Below are 21,130 nucleotides of genomic sequence, written 5' to 3'. Positions count from 1 at the left end.
CTTACAAGTAACTTTAGAAGCAAGGTAAATAATAAAAGAGAGCCAGAGGCTATGAAAATTGAGCTAGGAAGTCACGTGGGAACTACAGCCTAGTATAAGCATGATACTTAAACAAACATACTGCAGTAGCCTGCATTCCTCGTAGGAGAGGCCTGCAAAGCACAAAGGATATTGTTTACCTAAATTGTGATTCTGTAATTAAGGCAAGAAAGTGCATTTAGATGGTGAAAACTGTAGAGAAACACAGAAAAAAGTTAATATAAAAGGATTTTGATAGTGCTACATAAGGACACTTCTGATTCTAACTGTAACTTTTAAAGGGTATTAAAGTCCTCTTTCAGTGGCATGGCTGGATTTAACTTGTGAGCTCTTTCCTCAGACTCAAAGATATTGGTTTCCATTCACACACTCATATCATATGTTTACATTAACATTACAGAAAACATTGCTATGCTTTCCAGTTTCTTAAAGGTTATTTTGCATGCTGCCATTACAAGTGGGATATTAAAATTCAGGTTTTGACTTTTCAGGGTCTTTCACTACACAGAAACAGGAGGAAGTCCTGAGATCCTGATCACATCATTAGGTCCTAACTCTCATGAAATGCTGTTGTCATACCAAATTCTCCCTGTGAAAGCTGTTTTATCTTGAGCAAGCTTTGTGTAGATGCATTCAACACAATTAGTACTGAACTGTGGTGACTGGGTGGGAAAATTCATAAAAGTTATGAGCAACATGGGCAGAATCAGTCTATGCTTTCTGGTTCTAAACATTGGTTTTAAAACTTGCAAACTTTGCTGGACCAGAGGAGATTATCTTCAAGATGTATGACTAGCAGTGTCTTAGATATATAAGAAAGCTGCTGGGCTGGTCTGTATCTTGATAAGGGCTCCTGTGTTTGTGCTATTCTTTAGAGAATGTATTAAGGCTGTATACCACAAAATGCTGCTCCAGAAAGCTGCAAGTTTTGTCCTGGTTTAACACAGTACAGCCACAGTATAGACACTTCCATGAGTGTACGGCAGGGCTGGTAAAGCACACTGGGTATCTGGGAGAAAGCACAGCTACTACCATATAGCCTACCGAGATCCTCTCAAAGAGGTGCCAGTCTGGTCCCAGGCTGAATCTTTCAGCCTTGTCTTTGCACCACACGTTGCAGTTCTCTCCATGGGCTAATTTGCCCAGAAACATGAGGTCAGAGATAGTGCTGCAGTTGAGAGCCCAGTTCCATCCTGACTTATCTCCTGGCACTTCTGCTCCCCAGCATGGCACAGACATCTAAGCTCTCCTGGGGTAAACGTGTTCCTTCTTGGCAGCTCGTGGTGGGATGCAAACAAGTTCAGTTCAAGAACTCCTGCTCTACATGTAACCGCAGCATCATTCCCTTGTTATGAAATGAATATGAAATGAATCATGCTTTCATTCTTCAGACTGTTACCAAAATTTAAAAAAAAAAAAGGGAAAGTGTGACTGTGAACTACATTCCTTTTTCCTTACATTCAAGAAGTGAAGCTAAAACTAAAACACTGCTGAACATGGAATCCATTATTACTTTATCAGCTACCTAAGGAAAACATAACCACCAAGTTAAAAAGCCCCACATACATATTAGGCAAAGCTACCTCAAAATCTGTCACCGTTTTTTCTGGTTTTAATTCTTAAAATTCCCTTGGATCCCACCTCTATTTCTCCTGTTCCCTGTCATTGCTGTACCAAACCTTTTTGGCTAGCAAACAAGATTTCTTTTGCTAAACTGAAAACTTTGTGCATGATTCATTTTTTTTTTCTTTAAAAAAGCTTCAAGCCAAATATTGTTTTCAGAGCCTTTTCTTCCTACGTCCTCTTCCCTCCCCAAACCCTTTTTCCTGAGGGAAATCTTTGTTCATGGTAGCCTACTGTAAACAAAAGAAAGATGATATCAAAGTAATTGCTTGAAATATAATTGATGACAGACTTCTTCATATGCAACACTTAGCAATGTCTTTGCATGCACATAATACTTTTGCACACTTTGTTAATGCCTGGAAACTAATCGTCCTTTGGAATTAAAAAAAAAAAAAGACAAAAGGAAAAAACGCACAAGCTCATTACTTAAAAGAGCTTGAAGCATATAAGGTATATCTAGTGCTTTTCCAAGCATGGTCTGTGTCTGCATCTAGCCATATGATATCACATATTTCCTGACAGGTTTATTTTGTTTTTTTTTTTTTTTTTTTGGGGGGGGTGTTTTGTTTTGTTTGTTTGTTTGTTTGTTTGTTTTTTACAGCGTACCCAGAATGCTACTTGGCCTGTTTTGCTTTCATCCATTCTTATCTGGAAGGCTTTTTTGTTGTTCATTTTTTATTGTTTCATCTATGGTTTTAAAAATTGAAATAAGTATTCTAACAACAGACAGAAAAGAGTATTTAATCCACTCTGGGCCTCTCCACCTTTCTTTCTCCATACCCAGGAGACAGGAGAGAGGACAAGGACATAGGGCCAAGTTCAGACAATTTGCAATCACAGCAATACTAGTTGACCTTAAACTACATACTTTGGTTACTACTAGTAGTCTGGGGACTGTTTTGTGCAATTCCAAATTTTTTTTACTATTATTATTATTTGAGACCACAAGTGGCAAAAAAAAAAAACACAAAAACAAAAAATCCCCAGAAAAAAAAAGAAAAAAAAATGTAAAAGATGGATTTTGAAATAATTTTGCTCAATATATTTTGATTCTTTGAAAAATGCAACTTGTGCTATTATCATTAATATTCTTATCTTTTTTTCATATGTAAAACTTGTATCTTCATCCTCCAAAGGCTACTTAAACTACTTTTTCTATCATTGCAGAAAGACACATTGTCCAGATAAAGCTCAATGGAGATTGTGAGTATCTCTCAATGGATTTATGATTTTTGATGACTGTTTTTGATGATCATGGTTTTGATTTTGATGATCATGGAGAAAATAAATGATGACTTGTACTTAAGTACATGATTTCACGCTTAATGTCTATATCCACATGATGTTGTTATTGTACTTCTTCACTTTTCCCCTTCTGTGTTCTACTCATTCATATTCAGACTTCAGCTGAAAGTCTTATTCTTTGAGGTAGTGGTTGCATGAGAATGAATATAATGACATGTCAACCTTGATCCAAACATGCTTGTTCTAGCTCACTGCAAATAAATAATAGCAACAACAGTGGCTTAAAAACACTGGGTGGGATCCTGTACATGTAATTCAGGAATATAATTGCACTTTAATTATAGACCCTTAGGGTGAAATTTCATTTCATGTAAATTTAAATGTTTGCTACACAGATGTCTCCTGTCAGCTGTTTATTGCGGTTCTTTTTATATTTGTTGGAGAAAAAGAGGCACTTAAAGACAAAAATCGGAACTGTTTTAGGATGAGATGCATCACTTCCTCCAAAGGAATAAGAGGAATTTTGTTATGGAACACAGATGAGTTCAGGGGTTTCTGTCTCACTAAGCTCATGTTGTTTACATATGGAGGGCAGGTCTTTAGGAGAAATGAGATACTACTGTGTGGCTGGTGACTCAGAGATTTCAATGAAGTTATGAGTACGAGCTTCTGATCTCATGAAGATGAAAAGATCTTGATAGTGATTGAAAGACTTTGAGAAATCTTTCCGTGGTTAGGTGTAAGACTATCAAAAACTGATTAACAAGAGAAGAAGAAAAGAAGCTCTTAAAGATACTGGGTTCTCTGATATTCCTGGGGACACAGGGTCTAATGCTTCTAGTTGGGCTGAATACGCAATGAATTATTTCATGACTAAAATAATTTTGCTTTGGGAATATATGTCCTTCTTACAGATGCCCTTTTTCTACTAGCCAGGAGAGACAAAACATATTTGACACAATCTCTTAAAGTATAAAAATGTTTTGAGAAATGCAGAAGAAAGGTACTAAGTTTACATGAATTATCTTTCCTCAGTGTGGAGTTCTGCCTGAGACAAAAGTTCACAGTTGGGCTTGTGGACATCTACAAAAGCTGTGGAAAATGGTGTGAACAAGGCTCAGATATTACTATGGGAGCTCCATATTGTCATTCAGACTTTTTCATGGTTCTTGCTGCATTTGTGGCAAAGAATGTATCAGCAGATCCAACCAGATGATCATTAATTAGCCCTTGTTCAGCCTGTTCCTGGAATAACATCTTTGACTAATAGTTATATTCACAAAACATGCAGAAGAGCATTTCAGAGTTAGGATATCAAGTGCACAATTTTTATTTGGACTTGGAATCAATTAAGAGTAACTGCAAATTCAATAAAAGCACACTATCATAAAAATGTTAAAAACCAAAAAAATGATTATGCATTGTTTTTAAAATGAAATGTTAGAACTACCAATATTTTCACATTTGTGTGGATGTCAATTAAGGTATTTTGAGCTCAGCACCCCTAAATGAAGATGCTGCTGGTCATTGAAAACTTTTGAAAATCTGATCTTCAGTGGCAATGAATTGTCTGACTATATCTCTCCTTTTCTTATAATGGCAATAGTGTTCACTGTTGCACTGTGGTCCATGAGAACAGGAGTTCTCGAGGACTTCTTTTATCTACAAAAAACAGTAATGCCTTTCACTTATAAATATGTTTTTCTTTGACCTTGGATATATTATTTGACAAGAATATGGAATTGTTGGTTGGAAAGATCCAACTGAATTGCATCTAATATAATTAGAAAGGCATTATAGCCGTATAAAGACAGGGAGTAAAAATCACACAAGAGAAGAAAGATACATGGCTTTGTATCTACTCTCTAATTAATTGCATTGCCCCAAACCGCAGCTGTATGCCATGAAGGAAGGCTTAAATGTGATTGTGTGATGACAGTTACGTAGCTATTACTCATTCATCCCAAAGCAGCAACATTATGTTACGCAATAGATTTTTCTAATATATTTTTTATTATTTCTCTTTACATTGTAAAACAAAATAAATGTGACAGTAAGTTGAAAAATATAAGTAAAAACTTTACAGACATATTTTCTTCTGCCTTAAGAAATAATGCACATGTTCTTTCTGCAATACTTCACTTATTCAGACCAGATCAGAATTTGTCAACTAAAAAAGTAACTAAACCTAGATTTTTTACTCACTGTTTAGCAAATGATCTAAAGTTGGTTTGGTTTTTTTTAAAGATATAATGAGAATGAATCACTCTGAAAATATTTGTTACTTTGAAGACAGAAAACTTTACTTTGAATTTGCTTTATCTTTTTGTGGATTAATCTTATTAAGAGCTCTCTTAGTGTTGAGAACTATAGATTTAAAGCAGCTCAGTCTTAAGGTGCCTGGCTACCTGGCACTTCTACACAGTTTTAGGGAGAGAGTTCATGGTGTGAAGGTGATTTCTGACAAAAGTAAACCACACAGGCCATTTAGTTAAATTAGTCTTAATATTAACATTTCTCCCCCTTAGTTTTTAATATTTAAACTGCGTGAGCAATTTGTAGTAATTTCACCAAGAGAGAATAAAAAAAATATATAAAAAAAGGAGAAAATAAAGATAGGGTTCCTTCCAGATTCACTCAAAGATGAATGACACTTCACAAAAAACTTCCATTTTGTGTTTTCTCATGCAAATATTTGATCAAAATATTCATATGAACTTTTTTCCCTTTTCATCTTTTTTCCCCTTAATTTTTCACACTTTACTTCCCTAATACTTTGCATCAGAAACGTGATTGTGTTTTTAATGACAAAATCAGTTTTACAAGACAGGAGGAGAGGAGAATCACAGCACCTCAGCCAAGAATAAAGCATTTAGATGAGGTGCCAAATGGAAGAGTGTAGCTGCTTTGAGGCTTTGCCTTCCCTATAAAAGCAGGCACAGCAGGGAGATGCAGCTATCTCCAGGGATGTAGCCTCCCAAGGGCAAGTCAGGCACCCAGAGCTGCTTGTCCTCTTGACTTCAGAGGAAGATTACAGTAGCTGCTGTCCTAATTGAAACACCTTGGCTGTGCACTTGGGCTTCAGCAGGATCAATCAGAGCCTAGCAGCACACTGTGAAAGATTTAAAGAACATTTTTGCTCCTTTTGTTTTTAGGGATTTGTTGGTGAAAGAAAGTGACAAAAAAATGCTCATTTATATGTCTAAAACACATGCATGATCTGATATAACGTGGAGTAAATCCCTCTAATCCTGCCTCATAACAAACACATTGCATAGTCATGCTCAGCATTACTTTAGGAGTGAATTCTGTAAAATCTGTAAAATTACAAAAGTTCAGAGGATTAGGTTTGTAACTTAATCTATTTACAGCTCAATTAAAATGCACACCCATCTGAATTTGTATGATGGAAATACTGAGCATGACTCACTAGTTCCATAATTTGTATTTTATTAAACCCTGTCAAAATACGATTTATAGCTAACCCAAGACAGCCCTGAGACATAAAAGTAGAAATCTTTTGTAGGTGTTATATGACAGATGTTAGTCTGAATTTGTTTCTCATGTTTGAAATCCATAATTTGCATGAGAATAAGCACTCTGATTTAAGTTAATTGATGCGTGCCTGTAAGTGTCTTGTCAATCGTCTCTGTGGCAGGGCAGACGCCTTCAATGGCACAGGTGATAGTCAAAAGTAACATTCCAAATGCTTTAACCTGCAGCCTGTATCAGCCCACTGCTGAGGAAGTTTTAAATTCAAGGGATCCCTTTTTTTCCTCACAGCCCTTAGAAGAACTATACCGATTTAGACATGAACTAAATACTTCAGAGTATTCCTGAGCACGAGCAGGGTTTGCTAACACAGAGAAGCTAAGAATAGTAGGACCGAGTCTGAAAATAGAGAGGGTAGGATGTCCCAGGCCCAGGTATTATTTTGTAAGGATAAAAAGGTCCTTTCTGAGTGTTCAGGAAATCAGTAGTCTCTAAAGAATACAATGAATGGTAGTCCAATTTTAATTACTGGTACTCTAGCTATACAGCATTTGAAATTTTCTACATGCTACCTCCTAAAAGTGGGTTTTTGAAAGAATTCTCTCTGTAAGTGCTGTAAGGATCCAGTTAGAGGCAATTGCTTGATTTCTGAATCCTTTTGATCAGCCTTCAGTAGTGGCCCACTTCTGAATTCCTCAGGAGCTTTTGACTTCATTGACAGTTCAGAAATAATGCCTCGGTAGGATGTCACTTGCTGCTCTGAGTTCTGATACGCCCTCTATTAAAGCACCTGTACTAGACATTATCAGGCCACAGCAAGGGTCTTTTGCTGATAACAATAAAGCTGCCCAAAAAATAGGAGCACTGGAATTGTTAAGCACTTTCCAAAGCTTCAGTTTTTCAAAGACAAACAGCTGAGTCCTATATTCAGAGAATGATGGTGTCTTGCTGAAATCAATAAAAAGCTCCAGTTTTCACCTTTTTGTATGCTTAAGAGATTCAAGCAAGGAATATTTGTGATATAATATAGATACAATTATCTTTTAAAAGGAACTCACAGAATAAATATCTCGCATCTTCCTAGAAGGGTGTGATTTACATCACTATGTTAAAGAGAAGTGAGGAGGATTCTGCTTTTCTTTTAGCCATTAGAAAAAATGTGTGAGTAGCCCAAACACTTTTTACAATAAGGGTGAACAGGTCAATACCATATCCAGTGAAATGACCTGCTTTGCTCACAGAATCCCATTTCCTTAATTTTCACTGCACAGTGCCTTTCTTTTTCTGAAAGACTAGGGTGATAAAGAGGCTGGGAAAATGTGTAGATTTCATCAGTCAAATAGGCAATATTGGGCTAAATGTAACAGAATATATCAGAAGAATTCCAAGGCTTCTGAGTGTGGAGTGACGTTTTTTTCTGTCTTCAGCTGGTAAGACACCACTTGCAGGATATTAAACACCCTCTGACTTGAACATAACACCTTGGCTGCAACCTCAGTATTGCGCAGATCTGAGATTACTTAGTGTTTTTAAAGAAAGGGGCAGACCATATGAAAAGTCCCTTCCTCTGTCCAGAAAAAAGAAAAAAATCGAAATCAGTTGTGTGTGGCAAATACCACCTTGTAGTATGCCTTTGAAGATTAAGACTAGCTAGAGCAACTATCCTTTCAGAAGTGAATATGGTTCTGGAGTTCCATCTTCTGGAAAAGTAGCCTTTAAAGCATAGCATTACTCTTTTTTCAACTTGCCTTTTTTATGAATGGCAAGCCAAAACAAAAATCTTGTTGCTCTAAAAATTTGGCAGGACTCTGCTATGCCATAGTACTGCAACAAAAATACATTTTCCAACAATTTTGTCCTTCAGTTTTCTTAAAGTATGCATGCAATAATATGCAAATCTGTCAGGTGTTTGTGAAATGTGCCTATTTAACTGCTTCCTTTCTATAAAAACATGTATTATTTTTACAGCTGATAATAACTTTGCTTTAAGGGTGTTTTAGTTCCAATGGTAATGAAAGAACAGCTGTCAGATGAGTTAGTGTTGTTAATATTATTATAGCAACTGGTTTTAATGAAGAGAGCTTCTGTAGGATTAATTACAGTAGGACAATAAAAAAGTTAACAGTTCTGTGTGGTTTTGCATCTTCAGTGCCTATGATATCTAAGCTACATGTGAATTAATGATGATACATGCAAATATAAGGAGCTATATCAATTTACGTCAGCTGAGAAATTCATAGTTACACTTTAAACTAGAATTTATAACAAAACTTACTTTGTGGGAAAAAAAAAACCTAAATACAATCCAAAAATATAAGTGGAAGATAGTTTTAGGAAAAAACATGGATTAGAAAAAATAATTGGGTCAAACCCCTCTATTTAAACATTTTATGCTGCTTTAGCCAGCATATCTACAGCTTGGTCTTTAACATCTTTGTGACCTATTGGCAATCAAGTGTTCAAAACCAACTTCTGTGATAAACAAGTTTAATTTTAACAGTCAGTCTATTAAATGTTACTTTCAAATGCATCTACCAAGCTAACATGAATGGATTCTTCAGCTACTCCCACAGACTTTTGAAATAATTTATCCCAATTCTTACATGATTTATATCAGTATAAATCAAGAATAATGTGTGGCAGTGATGTAAAAATTGTTTAGATGAAGATGCAATCAAGGTAATGCTGTAGGGTTTTATTGGAGGGAATATTTTTTGGTGAATACACATACTATAGATACAAACTTTATCTTTTTCCTAATGTAGATTTTTAATTTATTTATTTTCTCCTTGTATGTTTCTCAAAGGAGAGAAAAATTTATATTGAATATTGATACATGAAAAAGTTAAAACTGTGTAAGACTTTTTTGAACACTCTTTTTGAATCTTAGGTCTATCATCTCATCCCAAGCATTGAAAAATCCAGTTAGTAGAACAGCAGTGTGGTCTTTGCACCAGCAAAATACAGGAGCAGTTACACTGGTGTGAGGAAGATGACTTCCTGAATGTTAGTGCATTTCCAGTGGGGCAACTTTTGTGTTTAAAAATTTGCATCACTATAAGTGTTGTTCAGATCTAAGGTTTGAAACTAATCTGTACTTTGCATTCACAATTAGAATATTTCACTACACTTCCTAAGTTAATTTATAAAAGGAAGTTGTTTTCCCAGTTTTTCTACAAAAGAAACCTGAGCCTGTTTTCCCTGAGAGTTATAAAAAAACAAAACAAAACAAAACAAAAACACCCCAAAAACAAAGAAAAAGGAAAAAAAAGAGCATATATTAAAGGCTAGTTTCCCTATAGTAACTCAAAAAGTCCATTTCCTTTTTGCTCCAAGTAGTTTTAGTCTCCTAACTGTACAGTGAATTCAGTTTTCTGAAAGCTCTTTGATTTTTAATTCAACAATGTTTCATAGTGCATTGGACATGTAGAAAAGCATTAACAGTTGTTCTCTCACTGTTTTCTCCATTGGTTGAGCCAAAACTTGTAACATCAACTCCAAAAATATCCCATGTAACCTTTGCACAAAGGTCAAAAGTGAAATTTTATGAAAAAGCATGCTTTTTTTAACATCCTTTAAAGATATTCATGTAAATCAATCAGCTGTGTTTCTTAAAAAAAAATAAATACTCGGAGCTCTCTACCAAAAAAGTAACTTAGAGGCTGAATTTTAATTTTTTATTCTGTAATTCAATACAGTTTAAGCTTCTATATAGGGCATTCTAAAATGCCCAGTATAAATGGCAAGCCTCCGTGGTTTGCCCAGCACTGGGCATACATGATTGGTGACAGGAACAGGTTGCAAACCTGACTTTTTTCCATGAATTGAAGAAACAGTCTGGAAAAAAGTTGATATTATTCTTCAGAATGTTTTAGAAGGCCTCCAGCAGTCCTGCCTTTGTTTTACTGAAGAAGTCATTGGAGCATGGGTTGATCAGTAGGCACTAAGTAGATAAACTTTGCATAACTGTTAAAGACAATTATCTGACTCTGTCTATTTTCCCCTTATGTTTACTTGCTGAGTGAGGGAAGACAACAGTCAGTGGTGATGGGGAGGGAGCATGTAAACTGGGAATACAGTGACTGTCCTTGGAGACCTACTGGAAGTGAAATTACAGATGCAGCCTGCAGCAACTGGACTGTAGTGTATACTTAGCAGACGAAAAAAGGATTAGAGCCTGGCTGTCTGGCAGAGGTTTGTGTTTTGTTCCAAGTCCTGCCCACTGCTTTGAAAGACACTAACATTCACTGATAATTCTAAGGCTAAATTTTACAATGAAATGGCTCCCATTAATCATCATTTCCTGGTATTTTTAAAGCTAAAACAATACAGAATAACAACCTTTCTGCAACAGTGAATGAAGACTACTTTTTTTTTCTGCATCCACTGATTTACTCTAACTGAGATCAAGTGGGTTTTGTAAGAAATAGATACCGAAGATGCTGGTATTGCAATAATAGTGTGAAATCTGAGGGACTACTGAAGTCAAACAAAAAGTACAGCTTGGAGTACTGTCAGAGGTTGAGTACTTACGTTTTCAGAAATAATCTCATGACACTGTTATCAATTCTGTGATAAATATTGTGGAGTCTGCAGGAAGTTAGGGCTCTCAGAAGATGTACAAGTCAATACAGAAAGCACAATCGTGGTATAAGGGTAATGCAAGAAGATTTCAGCGTCACCAGTTTACAGAAAATCATGGAGCTCATGGGCAGCACAGAAGCAGTCGTGTAGCTGACAGTAAATTATTATATGTGTTTCTTTAAGAGGGGAAGAAAAAAGACAAAACATAGAACTTGATAAGGACTTCTGATCTATTTGACAGTGTACAGACACTAGAACAGGCTGTTCAGACATGTTGTAGACTCTCTTTTGGAGAGATATTCAAAACCTGACTGGTCAAAATCCTGGGCAACAGGTCGTAAATGATGCTGTTTGTCCAGAGAGGTTGGACTAGGTCATGACCAGAGGTACGTGCCAGCCTCAACTGTTTTGTGATTCTCTGTAAGGGCTTCCTTCCTAGCTCAGTAACTAACTGGCTGGCTACTATATTCTTCTAATTTATTATGAAGCCTCTAATTTCACGCATTTTTATAGAAAGTAGTTATATAAAGCATTGATCTCCGGCTCTGAACAGGTATAAATGAACAAGTCAGTTCCTTCTTGGTGTTGTCCTTTTTTATTTTGCAACTAATTGGTGTGTACTGGATGCCCTCTTTCATCATAGAACCATTCCTCTCGATTTCATATCACCTATGCTATTTAATTCATAGAATCATAGAATCACAGAATAGTTAGGGTTGGAAAGGACCTTAAGATCATCTAGTTCTAACCCCCCTGCCATGGGCAGGGACACCTCACACTAGGCCATATCACCCAAGGTTCTGTCCAAGCTGGTCTTGAACACTGCCACGGATGGGGCATTCAAAACCTCCTGGGCAACCTATTCCAGTGTCTCACAACCCTAACAGGAAAGAATTTCCTCCTTATGTCTAACCTAAACTTCCCCTGTTTAAGTTTGAACCCATTACCCCTTGTCCTATCACTACAATCCCTAATGAAGAGCCCCTCCCCAGCATCCTTATAGGCCCCTTTCAGGTACTGGAAGGCTGTTATGAGGTCTTCACACAGCCTTCTCTTCTCCAGGCTGAGCAGCCTCAACTTTCTCAGCCTGTCTTCACACAGGAGGTGCTCCAGCCCCTTGATCATCCTCGTGGCCCTCCTCTGGCCCTGTTTCAAGAGTTCCATCTCCTTTTTATGTTGAGGACACAAGAACTGCACACAATACTCCAGGTGACGTCTCACAAGAGCAGAGTAAAGGAGCAAGATCACCTCCTTCGACCTGCTGCTCACGCTCCTTTTGATGCAGCCCAGGATACGGTTGGCTTTCTGGGCTGCGAGTGCGCACTGAAGCCATCTCATGTCCATTTTCTCATCGACCAGCACTCCCAAGTCCTTCTCCACAGGGCTGCTCTGAATCTCTTCCCTGCCCAACCTGTAGCTGTGTCTGGAATTGCTCCAACCCAGGTGTAGGACCTTGCACTTGTCATGGTTAAACTTCATGAGGTTGGCGTCAGCCCACCTCACAAGCATGTCAAGGTCCCTCTGGATGGCATTCCTTCCCTCCACCGTATCAACTGAACCACACAGCTTGGTGTCATCGGCAAACTTGCTGAGGGCGCACTCAATCCCACTGTCCATGTCAGCGACAAAGATGTTAAACAAGACCTGTCCCAACACCAATCCCTGAGGTACACCACTTGTTACTGGTCTCCATAAGGACATTGAGCCATTGACCACAACTCTTTGTGTGCGGCCTTCCAGCCAGCTCTTTATCTACCGAGTGGTCAATCAATCAAACTGATGTCTCTCCTATTTAGAGACAAGGATGTCATGTGAGACAGTGTCGAATGCTTTACACCAGTCCAGGTAGAAGACATCAAGTGCTCTACCCCTGTCCATCAGTTCTGTAGCCCCACCACAGAATGCCACCAAATTGGTCAGGCAGGATTTCCCCTAAGTGAAGCCATGCTGGCTGTCACCAAGCACCTTGTTGATTTTCATGTGCCTTAGCATGCCTTCCAGGAGAATCTGCTGCAAGATTTTGCCAGTCACTGAGGTGAGACTGACTGGCCTGTAATTCCCCGAGTCATCCATTTTCCCCTTCTTGAAAATGGGGGTTATATTTCCCTTTTTCCAGTCTTCGGGAACTTCACCTGACTGCCATGATTTTTCAAATATGATGGCCAGCGGCTTAGAAACTTCATTTGCCAGCTCCTTCAGGACTCGCAGATGGATTTCATCAGAACCCATGGACTTGTACTCATTCAGATTTTTAAGATGGTCTCGAACCAGAACCTCTCCTACAGTGGGTCCAAGGTCTTCATTCTCACAGTCCCTGCGTCTGCCTTCCAAGAGCGGAGTGGTGTGGTCAGAGCCATTGGCAGTGAAGACCGAGACAAAGAAGTCACTGAGAACCTCAGCCTTCGCCAAATCCTGTGTAGCTAGTTCACCCGAGAGCTTCCTGAGAGGGCCTACGTTCTCCCTAACCTGTTTTTTATTTGCTATGTACCTGTAGAATCCCTTCCTGTTATCCTTAATATCCCTAGCCAAGATTAATTCTAACTGGGCCTTAGCTTTCCTAACCTGGTCTCTAGTTTCCCGGACAACATCACTGTATTCTTCCCAGGTCACCTGTCCTTGCTTCCACTTTCTATAAGCATCTTTTTTTCCTTTGACTTTTCCTCAGCAGCTCCTTATCCGTCCATCCCTTGGCTCTCCTGCTGCACTTCCTTCTAGTTGGGATGCAACACTCCTGAGCTTGTAGCAGGTGATCCTTGAATATCAACCAAGAGTCTTGGGCCCCCCTGCCCTCTAGGGCTGTATCCCATGGAACCTTACAAAGCAGGTTCCTGAAGAGGCCAAAGTCTGCTCTCTTGAAGTGCAGAGCAGTGAGCTTGCTGCATGATCTTCTCACTCTCCTGAGGATCTCAAAGTCAACCATCTCGTGGTCGCTGCATCCAAGGCTGCCCTGGAGCGTCACATTTCCAACCAGCCAATCCCTGTTGGGTGAGCACGAGGTCAAGCATGGCACCTCTCCTTGTCGGTGCTTCTATTACTTGCAGAAGGAAGTTGTCTTCCACACAATCGAGGAACCTCCTGGATTGCTTGTGCTGGGCTGTACTGTCATTGCAACAGATGTCAGGGTGTTTGAAGTCACCCATGAGAACAAGGGCTCGTGAGTGTGAGGCTGTTCCTATCTGTCTATGGAGTGCTTCATCTGCAGGTTGTCCTTGATCAGGCAGTCTGTAACAGATCCCCACAGTAATGTCTCCCATATTTGTTTTCCCTTTAACCCTAACCCACAAACTCTCTGTTAACTGCTCACCTGTCCCCAGACAGAGTTCCATACTCTCCAGCCTATCCCTAACATAAAGGGTAACTCCCCCTTCCCACTTGCTGGGCCTATCTTTTCTAAGGAGTCTGTAACCTTCCATTCCAACACTCCAGTCATAGGAGCCATCCCACCATGTTTCTGCGGTGCCTAATATGTCATATCCCCGTAGACGTGCACACATCTCTAATTCCTCTTGTTTGTTCCCCAGTTCCTCTTGTTTGTTCCCCAAATTCAGTTTTAAACAATTTTGTTCAGCCATGGTTAACCATTGCCACTGCAACATCTTAGTTTCCTACACTCCTCTGAACCACCCACATGCTATGGCAACAGCAGCTGGTCTCAACCTGTTCCTACACTGAACATTTCATTTCATGCTGAGTATGTTGTTCCACTTCTGTTTTATCATTCTAGGCTCTAAAAGGCTCCCAATAGACTGCTAAAATCCCAGCAATGCAATGGAAGAAACTAGCTCCTTAGCAGCAATCTAAACGCCTTCAGAAGTCACATTTTGTCTTCAGCACAGCATGAGGCTTTGGAGATTTCTGGTAATTAAAACAATGCTATTAACGGGCATGTCAGATAAAGTCTGCCATGTCTCCACTATCTGAAGCCTCATTACCTACATTGTTCAAAGTTGTTTATACTGTCTGCTTTGAAGAGAGGAAAGCCCAAGCCTGCAATTACTTCTCTACCTGCTTGAAGCCTGATAAAGCTTGGCTTTCGTTAGCACCTCATTCACCAGGAAAGAAACACTGCTAAGATCTATATTTTTCAGATTCGCATTTTTTCAGTCTTTGACAATGTCACTATGACCCTTTTAATTTTCTTTCCCCAAACTATAGACCCCTTAACCTATCTTTCATTGGTGTTGTCACATGATATATTTCCCCACCTAAAGCTCCACAGTAAAGGGTTCAGTCATAACTCTCATTTCTTTCTCACCTGCATCAATGCTGGGCTAGGACAGACTTAAAGTTTGACTTCAGTAGCCTGTAAGATTGAGGAACTTTACACGTTTTCCCAGCAATGCAGAAGGGGAAGGAGCAGTGTAGTAAAACCAAAATCTGATAGTGAGTCAAAGCAGCAAATAAAATAAAATAAAATAATAAAATAAAATAAAATAACTTAAAGCACTGCAGAACAGTCCCACTAAATCATGTCACCCAAGGCTCTGTCCAGCCTGGCCTTGAACGCTGCCAGGGATGGAGCATTGATAGCTTCCTTGGGTAACCCATTCCAGTGCCTCACCACCCTTACACTAAAGTACTTGCTCCTTAGATGAAATCCAAACTTCCCGTGTTTAAGTTTGAACCCATTACCCTTGTCCTGTCACTACAGTCCCTAATGAAGAGTCCCTCCCCAGCGTCCTTATAGGCCCCCTTCAGATACTGGAAGGCTGCTAGGAGGTCTCCACACAGCCTTCTCTTCTCCAGGCTGAACACCCCCAACTTTCTCAGCCTATCTTCATAAGGGAGGTGCTCCAGCCCCCTGATCATCCTCATGGCCCTCCTCTGGACTTGTTCCAACAGTTCCATGTCCTTTTTATGTTGAGGACACAAGAACTGCACACAATACTCCAAGTGAGGTCTCACAAGAGCAGAGTAGAATGGCAGGATCACCTCCTTCGGGCTGCTGGTCACGCTCCTTTTGATGCAGCCCAGGATACTGTTGTCATGGTTAAACTTCATGCGGTTGGCATCAGCCCACCTCACAAGTGTGTCAAGGTCCCTCTGGATGGCATTCCTTCCCTCCAGAGTATCATTTTCCCTTTCTTGAAAATAGGGGTTACACTCTCCTTTTTCCAGTGGTCGGGAACTTCACCTGACTGCCATGATTAATCATTTCCACTCTACAAGTCTCAAATTAGATGAAGAGTATGTCTGAGAAGGAAGAAAATAATGTCAATGGCTTTCTAATTGCTATTTATTTTTTGTTAAAATAGTACCTTAATTTCAGGTTCCAAGTGTGAGGATTAACATGATAAATATGCAAGCTTGCACAGCTAAGGTTAAGATGCAGCTCACAGTAAATATTTGATCAGCAGCAAAGTGATGGTCCTATGTACTGCAAGTGGCAGCTTTACTGTAAGTAGGGAGGGAGCCCAGGTAGCAAAGAGTTTCAACTTGGCAGTAAAAGATAATATACATTCTATTTTAACAAAGATTCAATGAGTTTGTTTTAACATAATGTCACCTTAGTCAAACACATTTTTAAACTGAAAGTTTGTTTTTCTGGGCTGCGGGGTAAAGAATAAACAAGCTCCTTGGATAGCATTTAAAAACAATATTTTTGTTAGGCTGCTGTTTATAATGAAAATTGGGAATGAATATTGAAAAATAAGTACTTTATATTTCTCTGGGTCATGTTCCTCTGTGGATATTTGCGTTCTGACAGATACAATGAAAAGACCATTAGTCACCAGCTATCAGAGTCTGATCCAGCACCCTCTAAAGTGAGAGCAAAAACTTCTACTAATTTCAATGGAAATTGGATCAGGCCCACAGAACTCTTCTCCAAACCAAATATTTTGTGCCAGATGTGTTGATATTGGAACAGAGCTTCTGACAACAAAAGCCATTGTCACAGACATGACCTGCCGCACTGTCTACTCCACACCACAAGCAGCTGGGGGGAGTTGTGCTGCTGCACAGGACTGGAGGAGAAGGGTTGTTTGCAGAGCACAGGACATCTGGGCTGCAGCACTTCATAGAATCATAAATCATAGAATGGCTTGGGTTCAAAAAGACCTTATAATCATCTAGTTTCAAACCCCCTGTCATGGGCTGCTGAGGACTGCATGCTCAGTCAGACATAAACAGATCGGTGGGCCACAAGACTCAACAACATGGAAGGAAGGTGCTAATGAAAGGAGTGGACTGCATAGACTCACACACACTTCCTTACCTTCAAATACAGCTTAGCCTGGCCTCAGAAGGACTCATCTGGTGCTTCTAGTCAAGGCTTTTGGAGAACTGGGAATTATTAGAAACACAGAAAAATACTTACAGCTGTTAATACAAAACTGTATAAAAATAAAAATAAGCATAAAATCAAAAGAAGCAACTCTGCTATATTATGTACTTTATTGCTTCTATTCTCTCAGAACTTAGCAGAATAGCTGCGTATCATTCCTTTATTTGAATAAAACTAAAACAGATAAAACCTGGAGCCGTTATACAAAGTTAATAGAATATAAATATATAACCTGAGGGTGTCTTTAATGGCTTATATACCTTATTGTTTTCCTGAATCTTTGAATAAATATTTCTCAGTGCAATAAATTTTAAATTAGGTTGCATGCAAGAGGCTGGTGAAATTACAGAACTGCTCAATTGTATTGTTCTTCCAACACAACAAAAACCATGGTTGAATGCATTTCTGATAAATTTCAGATGCTAGTATTCAGCTGGCCTGTGTGACATTTGCAATACTGTGAATTTGGCAGAGAATTCCATTTCTTAGTTACTTTGTCCTATGACAGAAAAATATTCAGAACATTTGAAATGCAAAACTATCAGAGACAAATTATTATTTTAACTATTGACATCAGTGATATTGTAATAATACCTAAGAACTTCAAACAAGAGCTGAATTTTGTCTTGATAGAAGCTACTCTTACATATAATGAAATAGTCTTGACTGATTGGAGAAAGAAATTATTAAAAATTAGGTGGAAAGAAAAAGTAGTATCCTCATTTTTCAGGTAGAAAGCAGCACACAAGACTGTGGCACAACAGTGGCTTAAAGTTAGTTTGCTGATTTGTTCAGAAGTTTGAACAACCTTTCTTCAGAGATTATTTGCCAAAGGAATAACACTATACCTGTGGAAAAGAGTTATTTACTGTGGTCCTTTAATCTTTAACAGATTAAATCAGCATCTGTCTCAGTTTCTTTTCAAGTAATAAGCCATTTTGTTCACTTAAGTAAAAAATATGGTTTTAAATACTACTGTAAATGGTACCAATGGATAAGACCTTGAAAAAAATTAAATACCAGCTTTGCACGAGCTGAGTGGCTGATGTACTCTATTAATGTCACCTGTCCCTACTGAGATTTGACGAGAGACCTTCAGAACTGAGAATAGAATTTGTTAAAAGAAGAATGCAATAGCAATCAGTAGCTCACATTATCATTTTTTCAAGCCTCCATTAGGAATTACATTTTGGTTTGGTTTTTTTTTTTTTTTTGGACCAACAGCAAAATTTTCCGGCGCTCTGTATCTCTTCATATTAGGTCTTAATATCATTAATCTAAAGGGGGGAAAAAACACAATAGAGAGATGAGATGTAAAATCCACGAGAAACATCCCAGAAGAGAAATTTATTACTGTAGTAGACAGCAAACCTGTCATTTTGGGCTACCCTGAAAAAAGCTTTCGACCTACTATTAGTCCCTGCGGGAATGCATAGAATGTAGGCTAATACACGACACTGATTCATTGATACCTCCTGAGCTGCAGTGACTTGCCACTCAGGGACTCCCTGCTGCTGAGATGTCATCCCATGTTTAATGGCTGGTTTTGCTTTTAAAGCCATGTAGTTTCACAATCCTGTTTTTTCAGAGAAATGTATCTTGTATTTTATATATATGTAGGGTGAAAAAGAATCTTTTCCAAATTGTTTCATTCATGCCACCTGGCAACCTTATATTGTTCCTTCTACTTCTGTTATTACAGGTATCATGAATAACTTTTCTCAACAGACAGCTGCTCTTCTTCTCTTCAGTTATCCATTTTCTGGCTATACACTCCTAATCTATTTAGGACTGTACGAAAGCCAGCCAATAAAATTTTTTAGACTTTTTGTATTTTGTTTTTTCTCATTTTCTCATTGATAAAGAACTGACTGGACAGCCGCACACAAAGAGTTGTGGTCAATGGCTCAATGTCCTGATGGAGACCAGTAACGAGTGGTGTCCCTCAGGGATCAGTGTTGGGACCGGTCTCATTCAGCATCTTTGTCGCTGACATGGACAGTGGGATTGAGTGCGCCCTCAGCAAGTTTGCCGATGACACCAAGCTGTGTGGTTCAGTTGATACGCTGGAGGGAATGCCATCCAGAGGAACCTTGACACTCTTGTGAGGTGGGCTGATGCCAACCCCATGAAGTTTAACCATGACAAGTGCAAGGTCCTACACCTGGGTTGGAGCAATTCCAGACACAGCTACAGGCTGGGCAGAGAAGAGATTCAGAGCAGCCCTGTGGAGAAGGACTTGGGGATGTTGGTCGATGAGAAACTTAACATGAGTCGGCTTCAGTGTCCTCTTGCAGCCCAGAAAGCCAACCATATCCTGGGCTGCATCAAAAGGAGAGTGAGCAGCAGGTCGAAGGAGGTGATCTTGCTCCTTTACTCTGCTCTTGTGAGACGTCACCTGGAGTATTGTGTGCAGTTCTTGTGTCCTCAACATAAAAAGGAGATGGAACTCTTGAAACAGGGCCAGAGGAGGGCCATGAGGATGATCAAGGGGCTGGAGCACCTCCTGTGTGAAGACAGGCTGAGAAAGTTGAGGCTGCTCAGCCTGGAGAAGAGAAGGCTGTGTGGAGACCTCCTAGCAGCCTTCCAGTATCTGAAGGGGGCCTATAAGGATGCTGGGGATGGACTCTTCATTAGGGACTGTAGTGACAGGACAAGGGTAATGGGTTCAGACTTAAACAGGGGAAGTTTGGATTGCATCTAAGGAGGAAGTTCTTTAGTGTAGGGGTGGTGAGGCACTGGAATGGGTTACCCAAGGAAGCTATCAATGCTCCATCCCTGGCAGTGTTCAAGGCCAGGCTGGACAGAGCCTTGGGTGACATGATTTAGTGTGAGGTGTCCCTGCCCATTGCAGGGGGTTGGAATAAGATGATCTTAAGGTCCTTTCCAACCCTAACTATTCTATGATTCCATGGTTCTATGTTTAACTATTAAGTTCATATCAACTACTTCCATAAATAATATACATGTTTTCCATCCTTACTACTCTACTGCATAGTGAGGGTCACTTGTCTGTGGTGCAGTAGGATTCAACACATGAATATCAATGTAAAATCTACAGCCACTTCAGTAAAATGCATAATGAAGGTAGAAAAAATAATCCAGGCTCTCCATACACTTAGCTTTAGCCTGAAGTAATTGGCAGCTAATATCTTCAAAGATTTAATCTCTACTGAAGATGCTTCTGCCCCTCAGAGGTTGTTAAAAAAGAAAAGAAATAATTATGTCTCAATATTTGTCTCCTCAGTTCTCTATCTATAAATGGGAATAACATTGCCTCCTTATCTTAAATTGATACTTAAAAAAAGAAGTGGATAAATGTATCAATGAAGTACCCACACTTAAGGGCAAGGTCATATCCAGGATATAATTAATAAATTTGTCTGCATTCCAGACTCTGAATTAGCTAAAAAAAGCCTAAGCAAGAAATAGTGTATTATCATTCAAGGGTAGGGAAAAAATAAGATTTTGCAGTGTGCTAGTATTATGACACATTACATCATGAAGATTAACAGTTATTGCCAAGCTAGGTTCACATTTGATATTTCATCAGTGCTTGCTTTGTATTCTTAAAGTCCTTTTAACTTTGAGGGGGCTGGCTAACTCATAGATCAGAGAGAGGCTCTTAGGAGATGTCAGCTTGCTTGTTCCCTCCTCCTGCAGGTTCCTAGGGGAGGGTTAGGAGCTGGCCATGACTGATACACCCTGTCCTGGCAGCAGACACCCTTGCTCCAAGGCTTTTGCAGGCAAACATGTGCTTATGGTGGATGTCGGATCTTTTCTTGCGCGTGTGTTCAACGGCTTTCTTGCATCAGCAAAAACCAGAAAATTTGGGCACTCCAGTATGAAAAGAGTTCC

This window comes from Neopsephotus bourkii, unplaced genomic scaffold (assembly GCF_033783945.1).
Source record: "Neopsephotus bourkii isolate Nb327-2 ecotype Australia unplaced genomic scaffold, CSIRO-AGI_Nbou_v1 NB_595, whole genome shotgun sequence".
NCBI classification, from domain to species: domain Eukaryota; kingdom Metazoa; phylum Chordata; class Aves; order Psittaciformes; family Psittacidae; genus Neopsephotus; species Neopsephotus bourkii.
The sequence above is the reverse complement of the archived record's forward strand: the minus strand, read 5'-3'. Positions refer to the sequence as shown.